This window comes from Rhea americana, unplaced genomic scaffold (genome assembly GCF_003343005.1).
Source record: "Rhea americana isolate MKP2758 unplaced genomic scaffold, rheAme1 scaffold_363, whole genome shotgun sequence".
NCBI classification, from domain to species: domain Eukaryota; kingdom Metazoa; phylum Chordata; class Aves; order Rheiformes; family Rheidae; genus Rhea; species Rhea americana.
Window position 1 is genome coordinate 176,394 of NW_028186494.1, and position 13,595 is coordinate 189,988.

The following is a 13,595-nucleotide window of genomic DNA, read 5'->3' on the forward strand; positions in this document are numbered from 1 at the left end:
CGGGCACGGGGCGGCCGGCCGCGGGCCGCCGCGGGGCGGCAGCTGCTTCGCTGCTCTGCCGCTGGCCAGCGGATGGGGTTTGCTACTTCGGCCTCCGAGCCAAACAGCGAAAGCAGGGCCACCGGGAGGAAACAGAGGGGTGACTTATTCAGAGGAGGGAAAGTGCGCAGGCAAAGAGATCTCATCGTACGTGGGCACAGCTCCCCTGGCTTACAGTTTGTCCCTGCCACGTGTGGAGTGACCTGTCCGTCCACTTTAACACCATGGCCCATCCTGGGAGACGGGGTTTCCCTTACATTTGCAACGGCTACTCTCCGTGAAGTTGACTGACTTTCATTCCCCCTCCCTCTCACCAATTATTTCGGCCGCACTCAGAGCCCTGATGCTCCTCTGGGATGTTGGGCAGTGTCATCCAGAGCAAAGGCTGAAAGTTGTGGCAGTGAGCATCCCTAGGCAACTCTGGGGACTCAGGAAAAAAAATGAATTTGTTATGGGCAAGCCTTAAGAGAGGGCCTATCTTCACGGTGCACTCTGGCAGCAGGCTTTTTTGGAACTACATGTGTGAGATTGCTAAAATCTTGTCACTTTTTTCCCTACCTTCCTTCCTTCTTCTGCTCTCTCTCTCTCTCTTCCCCCTTCCTATTACAGAAACAACATTGGACTGCAAAAACAGATCTAGTAGTTGTTACCTAGTCAGGAACAGGACACCAGGACCATGCCTTAAAGGTGGAGCCCGACATCAGCAAACTYGGGACATGGCTCATCTGGGTCAGAGCTGACACAGATGTCATCAGAGCTGACCCAGTTGATCTGATGTGGGATGCCATCTGACCACCGAAGAGCAGGAGCAGAGTGTACAGAGGAGCCAGCTGCAGCAAAAGTAACCAACAGTAGTCAGCAGAATACGTATGGTGCTACTTGGGACCTGCACACTGCTGTGTAAGTGGTGATTACTCAGCAAACCCCATCTTGCTGTTGGTGGTGGTGTCTTATCTTGCTCATAGGTTGCATGCTCAGGACCAAAGGAAATCATGCCTGTACTCTTGCCGCGAACACACACCACACGACTGGAGAAACTAGGTGGCCTGCACTGTGCCAGTGGTAGGAGTAGACTGGTGTTGAGCTCCGGGGACCCATCACTGGATCCTCTGTTCAGGCCTACCAGTGGGCAGCAGCCCTGCCTGATGCCAGTGTGTGTGGGGGAGAAAGAGTTGGTGCTAGAGAGGGGGACGGATGTGTCAGAGTGCAGGTGTGTGTGAGAAAGAGAGAGATACAGAGTTTTCTGTGTGTATGTGTTCAAAGCGTGTGCTTGTGTGTTTCTGTGAGTGCATGTACTGTTGGTCTTTTGTAGTGTGGCATGCCTGTGCTTGTTGTGTTGGGAAAGAAGGGGAATGGAGATGGCAGAAAAGGAAAATCACTTCAATTTCTTTTGGTTTATTTTGAAAAATACAAGTTTGGGTGGGGAGTGGAGTGGGAGGCTTTTTATTTCACATTAAAACAGTAATCACTGTTTAATTCAGACAATGCTAAATGGTGTTTCTGAACATCTAAAAACCACTCCAGCAGAACTGCACGCTGCTTTGCAGCGTGGGACAAAGGATGCCACATCCTGTTCTCTGTCATGCAGCGTAGGGCTCTGAGCCCCTCTCTGCTCTTCAGAGGTGGCAAGAAGAGATGCAGGCAATTCCTGGGCCTTTGCAGGTCTGCATGGGTCTCTCCATTCTGGCAGGCCTCCCTGGACCTCATCTAAGTAAAATATGTGCTGTGGGAACAGCCCCTACACAAAGCACTGCCAGGACAACCTCAAGAGAAAATTCCAGCATTCTGTCATGTGTACAGTAATGTATAACATCATTAGAGTAACCACCTACATCACAGGTGTGGGTGTGAACTTGGAGCTAAATAAATGATAAACTCCTAGGAAGATGAAACCTTATYGGAATAGCTGAACATGCTGGGCTGCAGTGGTTATGATGATCATATTTCTCTAGAAGCAAAATTCATGGCTGATAGGGAAGCATTTGGATGAGATGCCTCCAGTAGCATTCTGGTGTTTGTGTAGGCACCCCATCAGACAGTTTCAGGCTGGGATAAGCAGGGCCTGCATTAGCTCAGGCAGAAAATCTCACTGCTTTGGAGGGGACTGGATTGTTAGTTTGCTTCTTTCACTTTTTGTTCTGTTTGCTTTGTTTTGTTTAAGAATGAATTAAAGTTTTTATTTTGTTAGCTTGTTTATAAATTAGCAGGCAAGTTTAAGAACTAATGTATGCAAGATCTGCCAGGTACAAGTACAATGTTGTACACTCACTTGACAATTGAGTTGCAATAGGCTGTTCTGTGTTAATAATGCCACATATACATACACATATTGTAATTCAACTCTTAAAAACTACTCATTATGGTAAAATACAAAACTCTCTCACTGATGGGGATTTTGGGAGATATCCTATAATGTAACTAATATATGTATGCACACACAGCAACAGGCTTCCTAACTGCTTATTTGGTGCTGTGGAAGCTTCCAGTCTGTCATTTCCTTAGGAGTTGTACGATAAGATCTGTTTAGAGGCTAGATCTGTTTTGAGGCTCACTGAAACCAATTGAAATTTTTCCACAGCAAAGCATTTTAATTCCTAAAGATGCTAGGTGAAAGCCTGGTCAAGTCCTGGTCCCTTCAGAAGGGACAAGAAAACTCTCGCGATTGTGCTGCAATCTGCCTCATGTTCAAAACACGTCAGGAAATTACCTGATAGTTCCCACAGTGGTCTGGTACACACTTGTATCCAGGAGCAGCAAACCAGCAGAAAGAAGATAAAGTATCTGACAGTAGGACCTATTTTCTGGTTCTTTCTATTTTTTTTTTCTTTTTTCTCTCTTTTTTTCCCCTGTGTGTCCTTCCTATGTCACCGCGGCAGCTCGTACAGCTGAGGGTGCAGACCAGCTCCCAAGCGGCGAGCAATGAAGCCTTGGTCAGCGCTGCTGGGCGGGCGGGTGCGCGCCGCTCCGCTCCGCTCCGCTCCGCTCCCGCGGCGGCGGGCGGCGGGCGGCGGGCGCGGGCCGCGGGCCGCCCCGTCGGGGGCGCGGCGGCCGGGCTGTGCGGCTGGCGGCCACCGGGGGGCACGATTCCCCGCCGAACCGGCGCGGCGGGCCGCGGGCCCGGCACCCAGGTGAGCTAACCGCTCCTCTTCGACTGCCTCTTCGCATTTCAGGCTAGAGCAAGGCGCACAGCAGCGGTGCTCGTGTTGCAGTTGAGTCCGTTCAGGCTGTTTTTGCTTTGCTTTGCTTCGCTTTGCTTTGCTTCACTTCGCTTTGCTTTATGATGTTATGTTTTCCCCCACAGCTGCCGCGGGGGTTAGATACTACCCACCCGCCCCGGGTTATTTATCAGACGCAGATTCCCCCCGGAGCTGTTGTGCTTCAGTTAGCCCCAAGCGTTTCTTTCCGTTCGCAGAAGCTCAGGCCGGGGAGCGCTGCTGCCGGGCCGCGGGGCCGGGCCGGGCCGGGCCGGGCCGGGCCGGGGCAGCCCGCTGCTCTGGGGGGAGGGCAGCCCGACCATCCGCGGAGACACAGCCACGGGCTTTTTCCAACCCGAAGCTACTTCGCCTCTTGCTTCGTTTTTAAATTCTTGAAGGGGAGAGGATATCATGGAAATTGTTCAATGAATCAGCTGCACTGTCAAAGCGGCTGCAATGGTTTGTTTGCTTGTTTTTTAAACTCTATCTAGAGTTGTGATGTGGTCTTTGAGATAAAGTCATAACGGCTTTCTGGCACCGGAGTGTGTGACAAGGGCCTTTTTCCGTCCTCTGAAAGCACGTTGCTCCCAGCACACCTACCCTGTCCAGAGCGCACCCGGGGCGCTGAGCAACTGGTCGCCTCGCTCTTCCTGCTCCTTGGGGCTTGAGCTGGTGGCAGGGCACACTGTGCCACTGTGCGCCTTGGGTTTAGTTTGGTTTCACTTTGGTCCTTCTTGCTGGTTTCCTCCTCAGTGCAAGGCCAGGAAATACCTATGTCCTCACAAACAATCCCGTATAGGAGTCGTAATAAAATAAGATCCCAAATTGATTGCAACGTGTTTTAATATAAAATATTTTATTTAAATATATGTTATTCAACTGAAGAAATAATTTGTGATAGAGGATAGGGATCTTTAAGTAGAGCATTAATACCTTGGTGGAAGCTTGAATGGAAGCCTCTCCTGTACCCCAGGGAAGACCAGTCCGTCCCACCACAAGAGATCAACGTATCTAATGCTGTTGTGCAGCTCTGCCCCTAATTATGGCTCCAGGTCTTATTTTTGTGGTTTCATGTCTAAAGCTGAAAAGACTGCTTAGTAAAACAAGCTTATCTACACTCCAGGGGATAATAGTTATTTATATTAATAATGGAGCTTATTTGCTATTTCAACTCTTTTTTTTTGGACTTTCCATCTCTTCCATCTTTCCTGAACTATGTAAATATACCTTTTTTGTATTCTTCTTGCTCCCACACATTACTCAAATCTATGTATTCAATCTTTCAATACACTTGGCCCACAGAAACTCCATAAAACCTCAGGCCTTTTTACCACAAAGTCTGCTTTTTCTTCCAAGGTGGGGGAGGGAGTACCGCAGGCATAGATGATGGATAAAGCATTCCACAAAGTCTGTTTCCTAGAGGTGGAGTCAATCTCTTCCTGCAGCTCCTGCAATTCATGATAGACTCCTAGAGTCAGAACTGCAGCATGTAAGCAGGCCTTTGCCTGGTTAGCAGTGTCTGTAGCCTGGGGAAGGATCCCCAGTGGTCCCTGCTCAGTGTGGTCTCCTTTTGACTAACAGCTGCACTGGGGATGTCAGAGAGGAAGATGAAGGAAAGGGTCATGTAGGAAACAGCAGTGACTCAGAAGAMCTCACAGGAGTTCATTAGACAGCGTGATAGGGTCTCTTTTACCTCTAACACAGACAACAAAGGGAGGGAAAGGGCCTGGAAGGTCGTCCTAACATACACATATGCTCTCCTAGGCAAGTGAAAAATTTTTTTTGATTGGTAACCTGATTGGATGCCAGGTCTAGAAGTTGGAACACATCCACCTTCTCCTCCTCCCACCCAGAGACCACACAGGGGCTGATTATAACTTTGCAGAGGAGGGATGTCTAGAGGGGGAAAGTTCACCAAAATGAACACCCATCTCATACTTTCCACAGTTACCTTGGCTCTAAGGACATCTTATTGCTCGCTACTGGTAGAGTACTTTGGGGAGAACAGGGATTTATTTACCTCTTTGTCAAGTTGTATTTTCCTTCAGAGAAGGTTGTCAGGGTGGAATAATAGTCTACATATTTCTTTCTAAATTGAGAATTACTAATTAGTTTGTGATATACCCTGTGATGCCTAAAGATCTACCGTATACTATATAGTCAGGATACTTTGCTCACTGGAGATTGACTTGTTAATAGGTCCATGCTCTAGTTTTAATGACCAATCAAAGGTCATATAACAGGTCATACAAAGAAGCAGATCTAGGACACAAATCTTGGTCACAGAAGTCCTGGTGATTTTTTTTTCCTCCAGAAAAGGCAGTTTTATTCACATGATAATGTAAATTACTGTAGTAAAACACACACACACACACACACACACACACACACACACACTGTGCATTTGTATTATCTATCTATGTAACTAATCTACCTATGACATCCAGACAAGCAATCTGTATGCTGTGTTGTAAAATACTACACTACTCCTGCTTCTGCCTTGAAAAGTGTCTATACTAAACATAGTCTCATGCCAAAGTCTACTGTCTGACCTTGTAGCACTAAAAATAGTTAATCTCAAAAGCAGAGAAATACTTGTTTCTCCTTTTAGAACATTTATGCTTGCCTCCATTAAGAACTTGTTCCAGAACCCTTTGAAGTCAAAGGGAGTGTTTCAGCAGGCTTTGGATCAAGCCCTAAAATGGATCAATTAAACTTTAAATAACATAAACATGAAAACAGTTCCAGCCTGAGAGTATTGTTGAATAGAGAGAAATATTTAAGAGAGGCTGCTTTTGGAGTAAAGGGTCAGTGATTGTTCTTTAGATGAATTTGTGGAATTTTCTATGATTAAAAATAATCCCTTATATGTAAGTTGTGATTTCTTTTCAGTCTTAAAAATATGCACACTTTGCTGCATGGCAGAAATGCTATTGTCCAAGTATGTTGTCCTGGTAAGTACAAAGATGATTTGAATTCAGTGGTACATTTACAGTTTGAACCCTAAACAGTAAAATATGGCCCAGATTTTCAAAGTCAGAGCAGAGGCTTCATTCCAAAACATTGTCCTGACTCTAAACTTTGCTCAGTTTTATGTCTCAGTTCATATTTAAGCAGATTATGAGGTTTTCTAATGCCCGATCTGATGTTATTTTGTGTCTTACACTTTGCAAATGGGCTAATGACACTCTCAGTGACAGAAGGTGTTGCAATTAATTAAAAAGCAGAGAATGTACAGTGGAATATAGCAAAGACTTCTTATGAAACTATGGAGTTTATCCCTTAAGTTTATCCTGCAGCAATATATAGTGGTCAACAATATACCTTTTAAAAAGAGAAGGAAAATATAGATGCAAACTCCAACCTCACCATACTTACTGCACTGCTTCCCATTAGTCATTGTATCAGATATTTGCTTACTTTGAATGAAGTAACTCTCTTGGAATTTTTGCTGAATGGGGATTATTTGACGTAAGACAATAAAATGGTTGTTGTTCTTTTCAGAGAGATATAAGTTTGATCAATTATATTTGAATGGCTTACAGCCATAGAGCTATCTACAGTGACATTTATGATCTATTTTGGTTATCCCCAAATGGCCTTCAACCTAGTTATTATCAGCCAACATGATGAGTTTTTGGTCAGTGGAAATCCTTTAGTGTCTTGGAAAGAATCATGATGTTGTCTTTTGGCCAGATTCCATTACGGGTAACTACAACGTTATCTACATTCAGTGTATGTAATTGAGTGGCTGTGGTATGGCACAGTGTCATTTGGCTTAATTTCAATCAGCTAAGATAATTTTCTATATTTTCTTTCCTATAACACTGTGTGAGTTGCTGTACAAAGTGAAACAGCTGCCACATTCTCATTTTTGGAGTAGCATCCCAGACTGGACTGTCTCTTGCAAGAGGACARCATAGCTTTCTATTTGGCAGGTAGAAATTTGCAACACCAAATCCTTCCATTTGGGGTTTCATGTCATCAGTTCATTGCAGGAACTAATTATCTGGTCTAGATGACAAGCTACCTGATTTGTTAGTGTGGCTGGCAGGTTAACTGTCTAAGCCTTAACATTTCCACACAGAATTCACTGTGGGTAGRAAATTTCATCCAAAAAAAGGAAGAAAAATCGCCATGTTTTAAGATTAGGTACTCAGTTGGGAAATCAAGTTCTTAACACTAAATCAGATGTATAATGAAGGAAGGAGGTGCTTCATAATTGGTTACATGAAGGGTATAGAGCCAACCCAAAAGCGTGCAGAGAGGAGGGAAGAAGATAATAGAGTCACTTAACCTCACTGCAAAAAACAGCCTTCCTACTCTCATAGACTTAGTGTAGATCAAGAGCAAGCTATATGGGTACAAAGAGATAGAAGATTATGCTTTTTCACTCCTTGTATCTGTGGGAACTATTGTATTTCTTCATACATGCCCCTCCYAAGTCATTCATTGAGGCAGAAAACATTTGCACTACTGCCTGTCACAGAGGTAGTTAAAATATTATATGACAAAAAGTTGTTATTAATCTTTACTCAAGAGTATTGAAGATGGTATGTGAAATCCTCACTGTGTTAGCTGTTACGGCAAGGACACCAAAACTGAAGAGAGTGGATTAGCTGCTCCCCAGTAACATGCACCATGGCAGATGGTGCATAGCAACATCCCAGGTGCAACAGAGATGTTGGAGAATAGTGACATACAGGCAGTGGCAACACTATGCATACAGTAGAGAAAGCCCACAGCAGATGCAATTTTCTTTTTTCTTTTTTTTCCCCCCTTGAACATCCCTGATTAGAAAACCTCCACAGTGCAACCAATGTTTCCACCCTACTGCTGCAAGGCAAACTTTACCATTCTCTGTGAAGACTTCACAGCATTTGAAAATTTGTCAATGGCTGTTTTCAGTAAATGAAAAGATTTTGAGCATAAAGCCCCCTCTTTCTATCCCTAAGGATGCTCTGAATCTTTGGAATAGTGTTGGGTGTTTGTGTGGGTATGGAAGAATTTCATAAGATCCTCCCATTAAATAATTCTAATGAACCAYAGCTTCATGAAACTGGCTTTTGGAAAGGAAAGTAGATTTGAAAGAAACTTCTCTAGAGCTTTTTACTTTCTACAACGTTCTTAACAACTCAGTAGGCCTTTTCAGTTTGGAGGTGAAAACATAGTTACTCTATACCCCAAAATCCTCTCCAGTCAGAGAACYGGCTTATGCATTTGGTCCGTCAAAGGATTTGGACAGTGGGACACTGAAGAGTCCTGTTTTTACTACATAATTAATGTCTAAGTTTTTGGAAATGACATACCTTCGAATTTAATACCTTTATGCTGGTAAAGGCATTTTCAGCAACRGGACTTGAACAGCCTTTTTCATCTAACCAAGATCTGGTTTATTAGTTCAAGTCACAGTTATCAGTCCTTTTGTGAAAGCTCCATTTGCTCACGATTAGAATTTGGGTTCTATCTGTCAAGGAGGTGGCACCTGATGGGGATCTAAACCATCAATTTAATCATATTTGGCAACATTCAAGATATCTGTGAAGAAAATTTAAMCTGGCTCAGATGTAGGATGAAATGAATTCCATGCGTCTTCAAGTAAGACAGGGAAAGATCTCAGATAGCCCTTCACTTCACAGTCTTTCAATCATCTTTTCCTTTCTTTTCCGTGACTATAATCCACCATCCTGCTTCTCTTGCATCTGGTAGTTTTTGTACAAAATTCAATGATGCTACAGAATTGCTACAGTGTTCTAGCATATCATTAACATGTGATTAAAAATGGATTAAAACTTCTTCCAATAAATTTATTGAAGGGCTATCCTTTATTTTATTTTTTTACTTTTTTTGCTTAATATGTAATATTAAGAAAAAAAGTGAACTACTTAAAAGCGTAAGCACTCCCAAATGTTCCAAATGATATTCTTTAATCTAAAATCTCTGATTCAGCTCTTAGTTATTTAAGAATAATTTTAAAATTATTCCTGTACTCAGAAAATTTCCTGCCAACTCCATGCCTCAGTTATGTACATTATTCTAGAAGACTTCATAGCAGCTTAGATGGCCAAGATCAGGTCCAAGAGCACCTTGAAACATCTGAAACACTTCAGCATTTGGATAATTACATACGTTTGGGGCCAACCCACATTTCTCTTTAGAAAGTGTTTCCATTGCATGGTTGCAGACAACAGATGGATCATATGATCTCTACATTTGGAAAGATGGCATAATTCTGGCAGACTGTCAGTTAAGTGAAGGGGCTGATTTCAGATCCTCATTAAGAAAATATACAACCACACAGAGTGGACTGAATGGCAGAATGTGATCACTGGCGCCAGCTTTAATAGAAAATATAGCACACTATTGCAACATGAAATCTGATGTGCTGTGGCTGGATCCAGCTTTACTAGGTTTTGTGTTCATTTTTCAAACAAATATGTTTTTAAAGGAGACATTCTTTGTATTGCAAGGGCGCTCTGTTCACCAGTTGAGAGAGGAGCGGAGCAGCAAAGCAGTGCGAGGTGAATTCAAAGAGCCAGCAGCTCTCAGTATGGGGAGTGGTCAAGGCTATGCTGGGGCTTTGCTTCTACTTGAAGGCATTTCTGTTTATTGTAAAACTTCTCTTTATGTTTGTAATCACTCACTGCATGTGTTATGATGGGTATTTTTTGCAGCTGGAAGCGTGTCTCGAAATACTCTATGGAGACAGCATGACCTATTCCAGCAGTTCCATGGCTCTAGGACCAAGGCCCGGGGAGTCCTCCTCACACTACACAGTGACACATTTCCGTCCTGATTTCCACAGAAAGGTAGGCCTGGGCAGGACATAGCAGCTTGGGAAAGATTCTCAGGGCACTGTAAAATACACTGGAATTTTCGGGTAGCACTGAATGTAACTGTTAGGGGAAGTCACAGCTGAAGAGAAAATGGTTAGCTTTGCTGCACACCTTCATTTCACCACTGAAACTTCACCTGTCAATAGCCGATATATATAGGTGGTGTTAGGACTTTTTAAGGGTCTTATCACTTTCAGCACTGATCTTTGGAAAAATGGGATATTCACATAGTATCTCACATAGATCATACAAAAAATGAATGATCTTAAGGCACTGTATTTTTTTGAAAATCTTTGCTAAATTATCTTTTWTCCAGTCTAGAAAGATTGTATATCCCAAATAAGCCTGAATTATTCAAGCAGTGATGGTATTTGGTGTGGACTATTTATCATTGTACTTTTGTGCTGTATTCACCACTCTTTAATAAAAGTGTAACTATCAAAGGCCAGAATTCATTAACAAAGTTAAAAAATGTTACAGTACATTGAAAATAAACCAAAAAAAAAAAAAATATCAACATCTGAATTAACTTCTCCTCTTTCTCTCAGTTCATTTATGTATGGTGAAGACCTCCATGCAGATTTTCTCCTTCCTGTGTGGAAAACCGTAAAATGCAGTACCTTCTTTTGAATCCATGCAAGGTTTGGAGTAAGACAAAATGGAATTGGAAATAACACAGACAATTATTATCTTTCTGGTTTCAGAGCTTAGGAGAGAGTCAAATCAGCAGGAGGCTCTTTATCTGTCTTTTTGAAATCGCAGAAAGGAGCAACTATTCAGAGAGTATTCTGACAGTATTCTGAACTGATTAAATTTAGCAGCTTTTTAGGAAAAGACAACAAATTTTACTGAACCACAAATAATCAGTGTGCCTATGCATCCCTGTACTGTTCTGTCGTATTCGTAACAGGAAAAGCATGACTGTCATTGTTGTGCATCAGTAGTATTCAAGACTAGTAAAACCAACAAATTCTTTTGAAGATGKGGACTCAGTATGCACAGCAGTCACATTTTAAGCTTCAGTATCTCAGCTATTTTTAATTTTACGAAAATCGAAAAGTTCCAAGTTAATTGAAAGGACCAAAAAGACCATATAGAAAATCTCTGTGAGAAACACMACTGATCTGAAGGAGAACAAAAATAAATCAAAAACCCTTTTCCATCACTTTTTCACCCCCATGACTTCAAAAACTAATTTATTTTAAAGTTTGTAAAGGGGAAAAAAAAGTGTTGTTGGACTAAGACTTCACTTATCAGGTTTCATCCTGGAGGGAATTTTTATAGCTGAGTTATAAACCCTCCACACTAGTGTGTTTATAATGGAAACGCTGACAAATGCGATAATAAACACCAATCATGGGGCCATAGTAGCTGGTCAAAATGTGGATGCAGGAGTCTGCAATGCTATCATAATATTTTGTTCTGTTTCCAGCATTAATTTGCTTAAATCTACTTTCAGGTTGAGAAACTGTAAAACAAGATCAGTCTGACTATAGAATGTAAAATCGTTTGATTATTTTTACTTCTCTGAAAAAGCTTGGTTATACTTCTCAAATATGATTTCATTTAGACTTATTTTTTGGTTTACGTGTCTGAATACTAATCGTAAYTTGATAGCTTCAAGGGACCTCAACTTTCTACCGAAAGGCAGCCTTCAGTGGGCAAAGAGAGTATAAACAAACCCGCCTCAGAACAGGATCTAAAAATGGGATATGATCAAACAGCTTTAAGGYTTTAAAAGCCCCACTATTATCTTTTCCCAGAAGTAATTGACACTGCCAGTTTTTGTTCTTAATGCGGTGATAATGGCATGGTGCTTTAGGGAGACCAGGAGCTGTGATTGGTTTCAGCGTTGGTGGTAGCGGCGTTTTTGAGCAAGCGAAAGCAAGTTAAATACAGTGGGTGAAATCCTAGCCTCMCCGAAGTTAGCAGCAGTTTTGCCCCTCACTTCATTAGGGTGAGGGCTTTCCTGGCTTCTCGTGTCTGCCATCCTATTTAACGGGGCATGAGAGGGGCAGGGAGCCCCCTCTCCCGTCAGCTCGGGGAGCTGGCATCCCCCGCCGGCGAGGACACTGCCTGTCCGCAGCGATTCCGAAATGAGGTTACATTAGTTAGCCAAAGGGAGCTCCCAGGATTTCACGCCCATCCACATGGACAAGCTGATGGCTCGGAGCGGTACCTGCCGTTTCACCGAGCTGTTTACAGCTGTAAGGGTATCTTTCAGTTTTAACAGAGGTATCTAAGAAAACATTGCTCCAAGACTACCATTCCSGCAAATCTTTGCCTGCTTCGGATAAAGCATAATAAACTAGAGACCCCTTCACCAGCTTCTCAGCTCTTCTAAATCAGTGCACAGTCCAGTGCACTGACGTCTTTGACAAACACGAAATATACCTTGATGCTTGACCTGCGCTGTTTGTGTGTTATCTTCATTAGCTTATACTGTAACTGCGTTTTTAATTTTAAATACGATTTTTAGAGTAAGTGGCTCGAATAAGAATGACACTACTRGTCTGTATTACTACTGTAAAATTTCCAGTGACCATTTAAAATTAAAATTTGTAATGAAGGATCCAGATTTTCATTTGCATTTAAAAATAAAACATTTTTCTTTCTGCTTCTCTCTAGTCTTTAGCACAGGCATGGAAAAACTTGGATCTTGAACACCTTCCAATGTTTTGTTATTAAACCAAGACGAGAAAACCAATAATTTTTGAATTATCTGTTACAGACATGTTTACATTATGAATCTCTTAACTTAAGACTGAGAGTGTTATGGAGCTCTAATTTTATCCAGTGGCATGGGCAAGAAAAAATATGAAAAGATATATAATCGTGCTGTGGAAAGTATAGTTATATAGAGATTGTGGAGAAATAGTGTTAAGAAATGAACACTAAATTGCACATTTCATTATCCTTAAAGAATTTGTCTTCATCTTTTTGCTTGACACAGTGGTAACAGTGAAGTGCATCTGGGTCATGTGAACAGTTGTTGATTTTGGAACATTGTTAATTCTTAGTTCCTTTTTCTCATTTTATTTTTAGCAGAAAAACAAAACAAAAAAAATCTGAAGAGGTGAAGCACCCCAGCTTCTAGAGAGTATCCAGCTGCATTAACTATCTGACCGCCTCTCGGAAAAAAAACATTCTGACAACCAGAGAGCAGATGCATCGTACGGAGTCAGGAAGGTCAACAAAAACAAGTGGAAAAGGGATCCAAGGAAACAAGTGAAAGAGAATATGAGAATATTAATATAGGATATTAGATCATTAGTGATAGTAATACTAAAGTGAACAGAATGAGAAAAAGAATCATCACCTGAGCTAGCAAAAACATGAGAGAAGAAAGCAAAGAGATGCTAGGTTGGATTCAGATCTTAGCCATATTGGCCTGCATCCAGGGTGACGCTGCTGACCTCGCTAGTATTCACGATAATTTTATATAGCGGAGACAAGAATCTGCGCTGGGAAGCCCCGCTGCCCTGCGCGGGGTTGCTGGGAGCTGCGGGGAAGGCTGCGCTAGGCC

The 13,595-nt window shown here is 42.3% G+C and overlaps 1 long non-coding RNA gene across 1 annotated transcript in view; it reads left to right on the forward strand.

The window, feature by feature from the left end:
- Positions 1-2,226, forward strand: part of LOC146591688 (uncharacterized) — a 3,452-nt gene extending 1,226 nt beyond the window's left edge. The window contains exon 2 of the long non-coding RNA XR_014896751.1: positions 649-2,226. This is a non-coding gene — a long non-coding RNA (uncharacterized LOC146591688). The remainder of the gene's footprint in view (positions 1-648) is intronic.
- The last annotated feature ends 11,369 nt before the right edge of the window (positions 2,227-13,595 follow it).